The sequence below is a fragment of the Gossypium hirsutum genome, chromosome A01 (assembly GCF_007990345.1).
Source record: "Gossypium hirsutum isolate 1008001.06 chromosome A01, Gossypium_hirsutum_v2.1, whole genome shotgun sequence".
NCBI lineage: Eukaryota > Viridiplantae > Streptophyta > Magnoliopsida > Malvales > Malvaceae > Gossypium > Gossypium hirsutum.
The window spans coordinates 7,464,601-7,479,832 of NC_053424.1; positions in this window are offsets into that span (position 1 = coordinate 7,464,601).

Here is a 15,232-nt window from a genome sequence, read left to right on the forward strand (position 1 = left end):
GTGGATTATTTTAATGAATGTGAACATTAAATGAGTTAAATTTGCTATTATAGATCAAGAAAGACGTGAAGATTATCTCAAACGAGTAAAAGAAAAGATAGTGGAGTGAAGTGCAAAATTACGATATTTTGCACCGAGGTAAGTAAACACGTGACTTGATGTATTATTTTGACATTAATTGATATATGTTGAGATTTATTTGGAATTAAAATAAATGTTTGGCCATATCCTAAAAATGTTGTTAAATCGGGAAAGGTGGTAAAGGGTTGCAATATATGATTTATGGGTTGAACACTCGGAATAAGGCGAAGTATGTTGTACATAAAGGGGTTGCTGTGTGCTGATTCCCCGATTCATTGGTGGTGCTATGTGCGATATCCACCGTATCTTTGAAATGTGAAAGGGGGTTGCTATGTGCTGATTCCCCCGAGGGGTTGCTAAGTGCTGATTCCCCAGTTCATTGGTGGTGCTAAGTGCGATATCCACCGTATCTCTGAAATAAAAAGGGGGTTGCTATGTGCTGATTCCCCAAGGGGTTGCTAAGTGCTGATTCCCCGATTAAGTGGTGGTGCTAAGTGCGAGATCCACTAATAACGGTTAACATTCCGAGTGCTCAACGAAAAGTGTGGAAGGTGAATATTGCCATATGGTGGAAATTTTTATGGGGCAAATATTGAGTTGGATACTAAATCGATCCATGTATGAGATGGGAGAAAATATCAAAAACGAAAAAAAGAACGATTTAGTTATAAACTGTGTTGAACAACAGCAGATGGGTAACTTTGAAAAATCACCATAAATGGTGGAAAATGAATGGGAAGCTGAATAATATATGAAATTGAAGCTGAATGTGTCTATTTTCATATGAAATAAATAGAATAAGCAAAAGAGTTGTATTTTTGGAGATATCTGAATTTTACTGAAACAGGGCTGGATTGATTTCGGGATCCCCTGTTCTAACTTTGGAAAATCACCAAAAATTGTACAAAAATAATTATGGTGTGAAATTTATATTCCTGGATTCCTTATTGACTCTATTTTTAATAGAAACAAGCGAAACCATTTTTAAAATTTTGTACAGAGAGTTAAGTGAATTTTTTTGAGGAAGGGTCAGAACCGTTGGGCAGTGAAACAGGGGAAGTTTTAATGAATAAACTGTACTAATTGGCTGGGTAAAAAATTCTGAAATTTTTATGGTGAAATGGTATATGAGTCTAGTTTCAGGGAAAATTTACGAAACTCAATTTGGAGCCCTGTAGCTCCAGATAAAAATAAATTAGCGACTATGACGCAGAAAAACAGTTTGCTGGAAATTGCCTAAACAATGAAGTTATTCATGAATAAGTTTATATTTTGGTGTAGTTATGTGAGTAATTACTTATTTATCATGTGTTTACTTACTAAGCTATATGCTTACTCGATTTTATTTTTTCCCTTGATTATAGTGACTTCCGACAACTCGGAAATTTGGAACGAAGTCAGACAATCATCCACACTATCCTTCACACTTGGGGTATTTTGCTACTATCGTTCCGGAAAATTATGGCATGTATAGACGACCTATGAAATATGGAATCATCATGTAAATATATGTTATGGTTTGATTTAAAATGTGGTGTTCATTAATAGTTAAATTGTGAGTATTATTATAAATGAGTTTGGTTGATATATATATATATATTGGATTGTGATTTAAATTTGCAGGAGGTTTAAGCAAAATTAAGCAGAAATGCTGTCGAAATTTTTTTTAAAAAAACTTAGTAATACCTCATACTCTGTTCCGAGCCGGAATACGAGTAAGGGGTGTTACAGTTCATATGGTTGAACTTTCATAATTATTTGCTAAACTAAGAATGGTTAAATGTATTATATATATATTTGTTATTGAATCATGAATATTGTAATAATATGAAAATCGAAGTAAAAGTTCAAATTTAGCAGAACACAGGATTGAGTATTGTTGTTTAGTGAATAGTGATGAATTGACGGATGAAACCGTGATTATATCATGGCAAAGTGAAAGTGTTCAAGTGTAAGACCATAGCTAAGCTATGACAATATGACAAAGTGTTCAAGTGAAAAATGTGAATGTGCAAGTCCATAGTTGAATTATGGCAAAGTGATAAAGTGTGCCAAACATGGCAAAGTGATAAAGTGTGCCAACTATGGCAAAGTGAAATGTGACAACGAGTGAAAAACGTACTCAAATCTGTAAGACATTCTCTAATTTGACAAGTGTTGGTAAGTGATAGTTGAAGCTAAATGCTGGAATACGATTGGATATTTGATGTTTGAAATTGAGCTCAATAAAATGAATTCATCATGTGAAATTGTGGTTGACAGGTGAACTTAGTAATTGTGTATATTGTATAAGTGTGTGAATGTTTAGTAAGATTTATGTTTTATGCCTATGAACTTACTAAGCTTCTATAAGCTTACTTGAGTGTATTCAATGTCTCTTGTAGATTGACATGAAAATATACAGAGGATTAGATCAACACTAAGGATCACACTATCCAGATTATCTCTGGTAGCTTTTGTAAATTTCCTTTTTAATTTATATGGCATGTATATGGTTTGATGATTATATAAATGCTAAGACTTGTTTAATGAATATGTATTAAAGTAAAGAGTGGTGAATATGCTCAATGGTATAATTATAATAGAAGTATGATTTGGTTTCAAATTGGTTGAAATGGATTGGCTGGTTTGGAATGGTCTCGGTTTTAAAATTGCAGGGAAGGTTGGATATTTATAAAAAGGTTATATTGAGCTTATAAAAAAAACAAACTTTGGAATTTTGCTAAAAACTCCCTATGGTTTTTGTTTAATTTCGATTTGGTCCCAAAGTATATTTTGGGCTTTGGAGGCCCATCTAAAAGATGTTATGACATATTTCGGTAAATAAATAGTATTTAACTTGTAATAACGGCAAATTAATTCGGTAAACTCCAATAATGCCTCGTACCCTATTTCGACGACGAATACGGGTAAGGGGTGTTACAACTAGAAATGGATGGGTGTTAATTATGGCATTTATATCCATGCTCATGTTTGTAGAAGTAAACAATAACCATTTAATTTATGGGTTAGGTGTCATGCTGCCCTACAAAGTGCCCTATATAGGTATGTTAAAGTCATTGCTCCTAGCTGAATGTACAAGCCAACTCAAAATTTGACAATAGATCTAGATATATTGCGAGAACCATGTTACCAAACTTGTTTGGAAATAGAATTTCTCCTATCATACAAATTATTCAAGCTTTGGTGTATCGGTCTATCTGCTCAACAATTTTATTTTCTAGAGGGATCGATTTGACAAGTGTCTTCAACCAAATGAATTCCACCTTGTACCCGTCATATTCTTTTTGCTCCTTATCTAGCGTTGCACCCAACAACTGTTAACACAATTGTAACAAATTGATGTTACTATCATTGGTTATTGTTTATATGTTGATTGGAAGATAGATGATTAAATAGCATATTTCAATATTATAATCGCTTCTCTATATGAAAAACGAAGTGGACGTGTTTTAAGGCTCCATCTTTCCACTAAGGCACCAAACAATTTTGACGCCATTTCAAACTTGGCTATTCTATATGTTAATAATATTTTAAAAAAATTAACTAGATAACATTACCATATTTAGGACGTGGATAGCAATATGTTCTTATTGAAGTTCTAAAGCAACCATTTTTATGAAAATAAAGAGAACAAGATAATATTTATAGGAATGGACCTTAGTAAGTTCCAACCATGACACTGATTATGCTTTTTATTACCAATACCCTCCAACCATTTCGAAGTACTTTGTATTAATTGAGTTAATTTTACATGCAAAAAATAAATACTAACTCAATATTAAATAAATAAACCTTAACATTCATGGATATCAAGGTCAAACCAAAATATTAATTATATATTTATTACCTAAAAGCCACGTTAACTTATTAAATACAAAAGGCCAGACACCCATAAGTGTGTCTCCAAACTATATTTTATTAGTACTTCTTCTAATAATTACAATCAGAAATTTCTTAAAAAAATTTATATCCAATGAACCTCAATAGCCGTAATACAAAAAAAAACCTTTGTAAAGTATATTTCTTGTAAGAATTGAGTGACTCGATTCCTTATTTAAATAAAACACAGTAGTAAAATAAAATAAAAGTAAAATACATATAGAACTACACTTCTTTTATTTTATTTTAAAAAAGGTTTTTTTTAAAACCTTATTAAACTCCATCTATTTGATATTGATTAGAATAAGGTGTTTCAATCTTACTAGACTCCTATTAGAATATGATTGTACAAGCTTATAAATAGACATAGTCTACTCTTCTTATAATCATTCGAATTCGACATAGTGAATTTTCTTCTCTTCTATCCGTAGTTTTTTTCCGACAGGGTTTCCACGTAAAAATCTGTGTTTTTTATTTTTATTTCTCTTTTATTTGCGATATATTGTCATTACTGACATTTTATTTTTACAAATTGGTATCAAAGCTTCCAGGTTATTCATCTCAATCATGGTAATGACGTCTTTGAAGTATGAAATTTCACCGTTGGATCGCAACACCAGATTCGCGTTGTGAGAGATAAAGATACAGGCAGTTCTTGCACAGATGGACTTGGAGGAAGCGTTGTTAAGGGTAGATAAGATACCTTTGACATTGACGAAGGAAGAGAAGAAGCGTGAGGATCGAAAGCCGTTAACACAGTTACATCTGTATTTGTCTAACTAAATTTTACAGGATGTGATGAAGAAGAAGACTGCCGCTAGATTATGAAAGAGGCTAGAACAAATATATATGTCGAATACTCTAACCAGCAAACTGCATATGAAGCAACGTCTTTATACTCATCGTTTGGAGGAATGTGCGTCTATGTACAAACACTTAACAGTGTTTAAAAAAATTCTTTTAAACTTAGAGGCCATGGAGGTTCAGTATTATAAGGAAGATCTAGGGTTGATTCTACTTTGTTCATTGCCATCGTCTTATTCAACATTTAAAGGTACGATTTTATACAGCCGCGAATCTCTCACAGTTGATGATATTTATGATTCTTTGATCTCGTGTGATAAAATAAAACATCTTGTGTTAAAATCGACTCTTAGGTCGAGGGTATCATTGTTTGTGGAAGACAAGATCGGAATGCTGATGATGATCGTGGAAGGACATAATAACAAAAGCCTCGAGGTAAATGTAAGGGTAGATCGAAGTCTTCAAACAGAGGCAAAACTTATAACTTCTGCAACAAGAAATGAAACATTAAATCTGAATGTTATAAGCTACAGAACAAGATCAAAAGGGAGGCTGCGAATCAAAAGGAAAAACTACCAGAAAATTTCGGTGAAGCTGATGTTGTAAAATATTACAGTGATGGTGAACTTCTAGTAACTTTTGCCAACAATTCTAAAGTGAGCGAAGAGTGGATCATTGATTCGAGCTGCACCTTCCACATGGGTCCCAATCGGGATTTGTTTACAACTTACGAAATAATTTCTGTAGGTGTTGTTTTGATGGGAAATAATGCTTCGTGTAAAATCGCAGGTGTTGGAACAATTAAATTTAATATGTTTGATGAATTTTTCAGAATACTTAGTAACGTACGACATGTTCCAGAGTTGAATAGAAATTTAATTTCATTAAGTACTCTTGATTCAAAAGGGTACAAATACATAGCTGAAAGTGGGGTTTTGAAGATTTCCAAGGGCTCCTCGATGCGATGAAAGGGCAGAGAAAGACTGCCAAGTTATATGTTTTGCAGGGTTCTACTGTTACTGGTGATACAACTGTCGCTTTCTCTTCCTTGTTAGATGATGATATTACTAAACTTTGGCATATGCGCCTAGGGTATATGAGTGAGAATGACTTGGAAGAATTGAGCAAAAGAGGACTTCTTGATGAGTAGAAGTGAAAATGACTTGTGTTTTGGGGAAGCAAAAGAGAGTTCGATTCACCAGAGGAATTTATAACACAAAGGGAACATTGGAGTATTTTCGTTTTGATCTGTAGGGGTCATCCAGAGTGCCTTTGAGATGTGGAGCTAATTATATACTAATATTTATTAATGATTTTTTCATAAAAGTTTGGGCGTTCTTCCTAAAGTAGAAATGCGATGTGTTTTCTACATTTAAGTCTTGAAAAACTATGATTGAAAAATAGACGAGAAAACAAATAAAATACGTCCGCACAGACAATGGCTTAGAGTTCTGTTCTGATGAGTTTAATAAACTATGCAAGTTAGAAAGAATCGTGAGACACTTGACAATTCGTCATACTCTACAAAAAAATGCGTTGTAGAACAAATGAATAGAACAATCATGGAGAAGGTTTGATGTATTTTTTCAAATGCAAATTCACCAAAGTCATATTGTGCCGAAGCAGCCTGTATTACATTTTTTTTATCAACCGATCTTCATCCGTTGCCATTGAGAAAAAAAACTCCACAAAAGGTATGGTCTGGTAATCCTGTTGACTATTCTGATTTAGAGATCTTTGGGTGTCTTGCTGATGCTCATGTTGATAACGAAAAATTGGAACCAAGATACATTACATGTGTTTTTCTTGGTTATAAAACTTGTGTAAGAGGGCATAAGTTATGGTGTCCTGAAAATAAAAAAAAGGTGTGATTAACAGAGATATTGTTTTTGATGAAATTGCTATGCCACCTAACTTATTTCTTAAAGATTTTCTAATAAAGAAAATCAAAAGTAGGTGGATAATCAGATTAATCCAAAATCTACAACAGAGTCGACTCCTCAAGCCAGTACAAAAATTCAGAATAGAGTTGCTTCTTCACCGCAATACTCTATCGCCAAATACAGAACTAGAAGAGAAATTAAACCTACAAAGAAGTATGCCGAGGCTAATCTAGTTGCTATGCAAACCAAAAGCCATCTAATTATTCTGAGGCAGATAGCTATGAAGACTCAGAAAAGTGAATTTTTGCTATGCAAGAGGAGATGAAATCACTCCACAAAAACAGAACATGGGATCTTGTAACACTTTCTAAAGGTACAAAGGTTGTTTGTTGTAAATGGGTGTTTAAAAAAGAAAAAAATAAACTCTAGGAGTTGAAGAACCTAGATATAAAACAAGGCTTGCAAAGGGTTACAGTTAAATTTTAGGAGTGAAACTCACAGATGTGTTCTCCCCAATTGTGAAGCATAGTTCAATTCGAGCTTTGATTGGTATTGTGGCCATGCATGATTTGGAGCTTGAGCAGTTAGATGTAAAAATTTCATTTTTCCATGGAGAACTTGAGGAGGATATTTACATGCAACAACCAGAGGGTTGTACAGTCTCAAAAAAAGAAGACTATGTTTGCTTGCTGAAAAAGTCCCTTTATGGTTTGAAACAGTTACCAAGACAGTGGTATAAGTGGTTTGATTCATTTATGACTTCTCATGATTTTAAAAAAAGTAGCTTTGACATTTGTCTTTACTTTAAGAAAAACAATGGTGGTTTTTTTGTGTATCTACTCCTTTATGACTTCTCAGTTAGAAAGCCACTTTGCAAACTACAGTCAAGTACATGGCAATTACTGAGGCTTGTAAAGAAGTCATTTGGTTGAAGGGACTCTTTAGTGAAATCAATGAAGACCTTCAAATCAGTTCAGTATTTTGTAACAGTCAGAGTGCCATCTTCCTTACAAAAGATCAAATGTTTCACGAGAGAACAAAACATATTGATGTTCAGTATCATTTTGTTCATGATACTATTGCTTGTGGTGATATTGTTGTGAGCAAAATTAGTACTCTTGAAAATCCTATAGTAACAACCTAATTTTCAGTGGTGTTGGAAACAGTGATTCGAGATCACAAAATCCGACGAGTAAGTCGAAAATTTAATAAATTAATTGTGACGACCCGAAATTTACGGTTATCAGAAAATGTATTTCTGGGTCTCCATTTTCATAAAACGGATTCGTAAATATTTATTAAAAATATTTACGAAATTAGTTGTGTGATTAATTAGGTTTTGGTTAGATGAATTAATTTGAATTAAGGTTAATTACATATAAGGATTAAATTGAATAAAGTGTGAAAGTTTAATTATAGATTATAGAAAAGTGAAAGGACTAGATTAGTAATCAATCTAAAAGTTGACAAGTGTATGGTAATAATAATTTACATGTGTAAAAAATATTATACATACATTTGTAATATATATACTTACTTATTATTTAAAAATATATTATTAAATTATATTATTAAAATAATAGTTAAAAGAAATAATAAAACAAAATAGAAATAAAAGAAACAAAAGATAGAAAAGAAATAGAGAATAGGAACGAAACAGAGAAGGAGCAAGGAGAAAATAAAAATAAAGGAAAAATAGGGCTTTGAGGTTCAAAGTTTGATTGGTAAGTCAATTTAATCCATTTTCTAGTAATTTTGATATTTTTGGAATCCTAGAACAAAATACTACTTGATTTAAGTTGAAAATTTAAAAGTTAGTGAATTTTTAGAATTTGTTCATATTGAATAAATTGAAGAATTGGGGATTAAATTGATAGAATATCAAGTTAGAATAAAAATATGGATTGAATTGTAAGTTAAATTATAAGTTTTGACTAATAAGGACTAAATTGAGAGAATTCTGAAACTAGGGATTTATGGTGAAATTAGAGAGTTAAATTTAGTTTTAAGTGGTAATTGAATGAAGATATGGAATTAGTTTTGTAGAAATAAAGTTAGTATTGATTAGGGACTAAATTGGAATTTAGGCAAAAGTTGGGTATAAATTGAAATATTCAAAGTGAAATTGTGATTTATTGATAAATTTCAATTGTTTTGATATCTGTAGCTAACGTTGAGCCAGAGATCTCGACTAGAAAAGGAAAAGACAAAGTTAACGAGGAGTAGCTCGAGAATTCTTGTTTGTATTTCTATAATCCGAATCTAATAATTATTTATTCTATTTATTATTTAATATGCATGGTAAGTGAAATTAAGGTGAGTGTTGGTATTGTGGTATTGAATTAAATTCATGAGTATATGTGATTGTTGATATTGAGTTGAATATATGTGAATTTGTGATTGATAAAAATATTGATTGTTATGGAAATGTGAAAATATTGAATATTGGTTGTATTTGAAAAGTGAATTGAAATCCCTATTAACTGTATCAGGCTGAGTTGGATATAGTTGGCATGCCATAAGATTGGAAGAGTTAAGAGATACTTCGACCTCGAGTCGATGACACACTGGGTGTCAAACTATTACTTTAGATAAATTCAATGAGGTACTGGGTACTAACTTACTTCGACATAGCCGATGAGACACTGAGTGTCACTCTATTACTTTGAATTATCCGATGAGGCACTGGGTGCCATACTAGTGTGTTTTGGTTGGATCCGTGTATCCGCCAAAGTCTGAGTCCTGTTAAGAAAGGTAAATAAATGAATTGGCAATAAGATTGTTATTGAATTGTGAATTTGATGTTTGATATTGAATTAAATTGTGCAAATGATATGTATGAACCAAGCGTTCATAAAAAGAGTTTTGCTATTGCCAAATGTTATGTGAATCAAAGTGAGAAAATTTATTTGAATTAGTTATTGATGAAAAATGAAGATTAAGTGGATGAACTGAATTATTGATTGATTAATGTTTACATATGGTTAAATGTGTGTGCTTTATAATATTATTTTTTACAGTATTCGGATTATAGAAATACCACTGAGTTTTATACTCAGCGTATGGTTTGTTTCTGTGTGCAAGTTAGGTTAAAGTCAAATTGTCGAATCAGCATCCAAGGCTGATCCCGAACTCATTGTGGTAAAGTACATTTCTTTTTGGTAAATGGCATGTACCTAAAATGTTATGTTTGTCATTTTAGGAAATGATTGTAATGATGCTATAATATGAAATGGGTTGAATATATATATATATAACATATGTGTTATATTAAGGTTATGAAATGGTATATTTTGGTTGAGATATAAATGAATTTTACATATACAAATTTTAGGTTGATATTTGGTATTAAAATTGATTTGGCTTGAATGAAGTTAAATGAATTGAGTTGGTTAATACTTGTAAAATATCTATGTTGGTACATTGATTAGATCTTTAAATTGATAAATTTGGCATATATTAGAAGTATTTGAATGTTTTTTGGATTGGTTGAAAATTTAGATTATGAGTTACTTGTTATTCAAGATTTGCAGGGTTGGTAAACTTGATATATAAGGCTCATTTTAAGTCCACACAGCCTGGCACATGAGCATGTGATTAGACCGTGTGAGCCACATGGCTAATATATAAGCGCTGTGGCCTGCACCTAGGAAAAATTTTAAGATTTCACGAAAAATTCTTTGAGTTTCTGATTGAGTCCCGATTTGTTTTAAACACGTGATTTAGGCTTCAAGGGCTCAATAAAGGGACATTATGATTAAATTATGATATTTATATTATATTATTATATGATTATTCGTATTTGTTCTAAAATATTTGGTAATGCTCTGTAATCCTATTCCCGCGATGGATTAGGGTTAATGGGTGTAACAATAATATTTATGAGTCAAGTGTGATTTTAAAAATATTTTTGAATTAGTGAATTTTGTGATTTAAAGGAATTAATTAGGTAAATTGGGTTGAAAACAAAGAAACGAGACCTCGATTTCATAAACCGAGCCATAAATATTTATAAAAATATATACAAAGTATTAGTGAGTTGGTATTAAAGTTTCGTTAGGAAATTTTAACTTTTTGATAGTTAATTAAATAAAAAGGACTAAAGTGAAAAAGATGCAAAACTTGTCAATTAAAGAAATGCGATTAAATAGCTTAAGTGGTAAGTAATGGAGGACCAAAAGGGTAATTAGACAATGGAATAGGCTGGACGGCATGAGTGAAGAAGAAAATAACAAAACTAGTGTGAATAAGGGGCAAAATTGGAAAAGAAATAAAATTTAATAAATAAAGGTTGACTAAATTGAATCTCTAGACCTTTCTTCATTTTCATTCAGCCAAAACACCATTAAATAGTCTCTCAAAGCTAATTTTTCATATTCTTGCTACAAGTAAGTTCAATTCTTGATTATTTATTGTAATTTTTGTGATTTTGATACTTTTACAACTAGGTCCAACTATTGATTTCATTAGTTTTTGATTCTATGGGTAATTTTTAAAGTTATCATTGATGAGTTATGGGTATTTATGATGAATTAACATAGAATTGAAGCTTTAATTTTATTATCTGATGAATTTATCAAGTGATTTTACTAGAAATTGATTTTAAGACCTAATTGTGAAAAAGTTTGGAATTAGGGTTTGGTGCTAAAATTATGAATATTAAAGGTAGTATAGTAGTATAAAATAATTAGTTAAAGTGTTAATTAAGAAAAATTAGTTTAATTGATGGCTTAATTGATCAGGGACTAAATTGTAAAAATTATAAAATTTGCGGTAAATGTGTAATTTCAAAAATTGAAGGGCATAAATTGTGAGGTGAATTAGAATTGAATTAGATGCTAATGAATGAATAATTTTACATTATAGATCAAGAACCCGAAGATAAACGCGAAAAAGATAAATTAACAGAATAGTCTCTGAATTTCTACAACTGCTACAAACTACCCCAGGTAAGTTCATATGGTTGAATTTTCATGATTATTTGTTAAATTTAGGAATGATACAATGTAATATTTTATATGTTTGTTATTGAATTATGATTATTATAAAAATATGAAAATTTGATTGAAAGTTCAAATTAAGTGAAACGCAAGATTGAGTATGATCATTTCATGACACAAAATGAATTTACGGATAAGACCATAGGTGGACCATGGCAAAGTGTTAAATGTAAGACCATAGCTAGGCTATGGCATTTCAGTGAAAAGACCATAACTAGGTTATGGCATCGTGAACGTAAGACCATGGTTGGACCATGGTAGTATATGTATAAATGTAAGACCATAGCTGGGTTATGGCATCCTAATGATAAGACTATAACTGGGTTATGGCACACGAGTGTAAGACCATGGTAAGGCCATGGCAATATACGTGTAAAACCATAGTTGTACTATTGCATCAAGAAAATGATGTACTCAAATCCGTAAGACGTTCTCTAATTTGACAAGTATTGGTAAGTGTCATATGGATTTATTGTGAAAGAATATAAGAAGCTTTTGATATTGAACTCAATCAAGTGAATTTTATTAATTAAAGCTGTGATTGACAGGCAATGTTAGTAAAATGCCCTGTTTAATGTTTTATTATAGTTTGTTCGGTAAGATGTATTTTTAAAGCATATGAACTTACTAAGCTTTTATAACTTACTCTTTTGTGTTTAATGTTCCTTGTAGATTGACGTAAGATCGGAGGATCGAATCAACACATCAGGCCACACTATCTAGATTTCTCCAGCAGATTTTATAATACAACCTATGGTTTATATGGCATATATATGATTAGTTTAGAAAAGAATTAAACTTGATATATGGTTGTAAATGATACATATGTTTATGTTTGTATGCATATACTTAGTAGTAGTTTTTAATAATCAATGAATGGAATTAATATGGTAAGTTTATGCAAATGAGTTTTATAATGACATATTATATCCAAAACATGATTTTTGGCTTGTATTGGTTGCTTGGATTGGAATATATTAGTATATGAAAGTGTTGAATGCAAGTGGATATCATAAAGGGTAGGAAAAATAGCCTTAAAGTGGCCTATTTTCTTCTACATGGCCAGAGATACGAGTGTGTGCCTCAGCTGTGTGTGACAAACGGTCATGCAAATAGGCGCGTAGTCTGCCCGTGTGTCCCTTGCATCTTAAAATTGAGAAACAGAATGCTCAGAATTGAGCACACAGGTAGAGACACGAGCGTGTGTCTTAACCGTGTGAGGCACACGGCCTAGCACACTGACGTGTGAACTGGCCGTTTGAAAACTGCACCTAATTTTCGAAAAAAAATTAATTGACCATACGGCCTAGCACACGGGCATGTGGCTAGCTGTGTGGCCCAAGTCAGTAGCTACCCTAATTTGGACACGGCCTAACACATCTCCCGTGGATTTATTATGTGACTTATAAGCCGTAATTTGCGTTGCTAAAAGCCAAGCTTACAATGGTAAAGAGAGGCATACTCCAATAAGTCATAAATTTGTGAGACATTTAATAAAGAATGGAGTACTTGCTTTGGAATACGCAAGGTCTAAAAACAACCTAACTGAAGGGTTAAGTAGGAAAATGGTTCTTGATTTGTCGAGGAGGATGGGTCTTGAGTCTAGTGGTTGAGGAATTCATGGTGGATATCCAATTTAGTTTTCTAAGTTCAAGGTGATCAAACAAAACCATGGAAAAGCTCATAATGTACATTTTACCTATTTCTATGTTGAACAATGTACGTGCATAAGGTGAAGTTTATACTCTTAATGAATTCATATGCCAAGTTTAAGGTGTCCTATTGAGATGAACTTGATGAATTCACCCAATTTAAATTTGAAAGAATGAGCTTAATAAATGCTCTTAATGATTTCATCGTCATGATTCGGGTAGTCTATATTAAGATAGACTTGATGAAATCACCTATGTAAGTGTGAAGAACTAGCTATCTTCTATGAAAGACATTGCGAAGTCTTTCTAGAGCACTTACCAATGTCTTAAGGTTTATTAGCTAAAATTTGTTGATTTATCATGGAACATCAATTAAATCTGAGATTAGTCGTATGTCATGAGTTAACCCCTATCTTAATAAGTTCACGATTCATTCACTTGTTAAAGAAAAGAATCACTCATTTCACTACGTACTAGTTGAATCCACAATATATTAGTACTTAAGCTGCTAATTTTGTTATTGTTATTCTCACATTTTACCTTTTCTCATATTTAAAAAAAATTCCAATTCTTTTGCATTTGTGGGGTAATGTTGGTAATGCAAAGTGGGTAATCTCACATTAGTTGAAAAAAGGCTTCTAAGAGGGTTTAAATATAGCCTTGCCTCTTACCTTCATTAAGTAATTGGGGGTAAAGGCCCAACACACATGTTTCGCCGTCGCCTGGCCTGATTCGTGTCCATGTTCGTGTTAACACATGTCTACAACATATACCTCGTGTGTTCCATTTTGGATAATTTTTTTTTATTTTTCTTTGTTTTTAATTATTTTTAGAATATTTTCAATTGTAGAAAATTCAAAAATATATTTTTTGTTATTGTGTATTTACCATTTTGCCCCTTTAAAAAATCCTATAAATAGCAGACCATTCTCTTCATTTGAAATGGATAAATGGAATCGTTTGAAAATGAATGTAGGTTTTGAAAAATGGCAATGAAAATGAAAATGGAAATGATCCATTTGGAATCTTATGTTAATTACTTAAAACATGATCGGAAGAATGAGTTTATGCTTTTGGATTGTTTTGACGCCTGAAAATGAAAATAAACCATTCAATCATAGTAAACATGTTGAGTTGTGAAATATTGAACATATTTTCTCGAAATCTTACCAATGGCAAAATCGTGACAATTTTACTTGGGATAAATAGGGACGAGAGAATTGTTTTATATATAAATATTAAAGTTTATTTTGGGAAATAGAAAAACTGAATCGGGTTGAATCATATTACAAGGTACTGGGTCAAAAAAGTTTAGGAAGTACTCGTAATTGGACCTGATGTGAGAGTGGCCCAAAAACCCCTTATGGACATGAAAGGGGGTGGCAACCCTAGTAGGAATACTAGGGTGTGCCGTCCACCCTAGTTTTATTCTAAGTAGAATGTTGTTTTTCTATTTTAAATAAACCACTACAACTCAATAAGGGTTTTACTTTCTCTTCTGATAAATAAATAGCACCGATAGAGCTATTAAAACAACTTTTGAGAAATTGTTATTCTGCTGAAAAATAGAGAGAATTTATTATCAACTATTACATACATTTTTCTAAAATGAAAATTCTATCGGATTCTATTAATAAGAGAGAAAACTTTTTCTAGTTCTGTGTTTTGGTTCAACTGGTTCAGGCTCACACTCGAAGCAGTTCGTGGTACGAGAATAGAAAAGAAGATCATTTGGTTGAAAATCAGGAACAACAAACGTCCGCTAAGCCAAAAACTTATGTACGAATTCGGTTAAGGTTTATTGCTATAAATATCACAAACTTGGTCTATTTTTAAATTTTTAATTTTTTTCTATGCAAGAAAACCATTTTCAAACCGAAAATTTTCCAATATTAACAACATAGTCAAAGTTAAAAACTTATGTCCAATT